Source organism: Triticum aestivum, chromosome 3B (genome assembly GCF_018294505.1).
Source record: "Triticum aestivum cultivar Chinese Spring chromosome 3B, IWGSC CS RefSeq v2.1, whole genome shotgun sequence".
NCBI lineage: Eukaryota > Viridiplantae > Streptophyta > Magnoliopsida > Poales > Poaceae > Triticum > Triticum aestivum.
In genome coordinates this window covers 307,482,481-307,484,353 of record NC_057801.1, presented here as the reverse complement: position 1 = coordinate 307,484,353, position 1,873 = coordinate 307,482,481, and positions in this window count along the sequence as shown.

Here is a 1,873-nt window from a genome sequence, read left to right as displayed (position 1 = left end):
ACCCCGGGACCATGGTCGGTGTCGGGGCGCTCCCCATGCTCTGTACCCCCACCATCTGCAATGTTGCGGTCACTAGGACCCTCATGACGGTGGTGCTGGACTCAACGTCCTCTCCGTGGAAGCGTTCGGTTAGCTTCATGTGCCTTACGACCGACTCCTCCCCACCAAGACTTTATTAGGGGTGGTCGACGGCTCAACCCTTCCTCTGGGACAGATCCGCCTCCTAGTCATCTTCGGTACGCGCAACAACTACCGCACCGAGCTCATCGACTTCGATGTCGCTCGCATCGGCCTATCATATAACGCCATTCTCGGGTATTCGACCCTCGCCAAGTTCATGGCAGCGACTCACCCCGGGTACAACATCATCAAGATGCCGGCGAGCAGCGGTGTCCTCACCGTGGTGGGAGACACCAAGGACGATCTCATGGCCCTCAAGCTCACTTTCAAGGCCACATCAGCCGCGCGACCGGAAGCGAAGGGCGCTCAGGAGACCCTGGAGGCTGCGCCCATGAAGAAGAAGTAGTTGTTCTCCCAAGACCGGGCCGAGACAAAGCAGGTGCCAGTCGATGATGGGGGCTCATGACTCACCTTCACCATAGGTGCCGGCCTCCCCTCAGACTAGGAAGAGGCGCTGGTCAGTTTCCTCCATGCGAACAAGTACGTGTTTGCATGAGAGGCAATGGACTTGCTCGGCGTCCCACGAGGGGTGACCGAGCCCCACTTGATGGTGTGCCTCGGTGCGTGACCGGTGAAGCAGAAGGCGCGGTGACAAGCCCCGGAGAAGTAGTCATTCATCGTATAGGAGGTCCACAAGCTGCAATAGGCTGGCGTCATTCGGTAAGTGCAGCACCTAGATTGGCTGGCCAATCCGGTCATTGTTCCCAAGAAGGGCGGAAAGGAGCATATGTGCGTCAACTTCACGAGCTCCAACAAGGCCCTCATGAACCTTTCCCTCTTCCGTGCATCGACCAGATTGTTGACTCCACCATTGAGTGCGACTTGTTGTGCTTCCTGGACGCCTTCTCAGGCTACCACCAAATCAAGATGGCGGTGTAGGACGTCGAGAAAACAGACTTCCTGACCCCATGCGGGGTGTACTGCTACACCTACATGCCATTCGGGCTGCGCAATGCCGGCACGACCTTCCAGTGATTGATGCACACCACCCTGGGCCGACAGCTTGGGAGGAATGCCGAGGCATACGTCGATGACATAGTGGTCAAGTAGCGGTAGGCAAGGACCCTCGTTGAAGATTTGGAAGAAATGTTCGCCAACATGCGCAAGGTAAACTTGTGGCTCAATCCGGAGAAGAGCGTGTTTGGCATCCCATCCGGCAAGCTACTGGGTTTCCTGGTGCCACACAGAGGGATCAAAGCTAACCCAGAGAAGATCAAGGCGATAGAGGGGATGAGGCCTCCACAGAAACTCTAGGAGATGCAGGAACTTGCGGGCTGCGTGACCTCACTAGGGTGTTTCATCTCCAAGCTCGGTGAGCACACCCTTCCATTCTTCAAGTTGATGAAAAAGAAGGGCCCATTCAAATGGACTCCCAGGCAGAGGCAGCCTTCCAAGACCTCAAGAGGTACCTCACCAGCCCGCCGGTGATGGTGGCACCTCGCCCTCTTGAGCCCCTAGTGCTTTACCTGGCCGCCACACCCCAGCCAGTGCGACACTCGTGGCGGTCCAGGAAGAGCGTGTGGATGCGGGCGCATGACATAGCATCCCTTGCCCTTTTGTGCCGTCGTCACCTCAGTACGGCACTCCTGAGGCCCTGGCTACCCCGCCAGATGGCGAAGCTCCCGAGGCTCCCTCGTCTCAAGAAGGGCAGGACGCTGTCGACGCCCCCTCCTTCATCTAGTATCTCATGTAC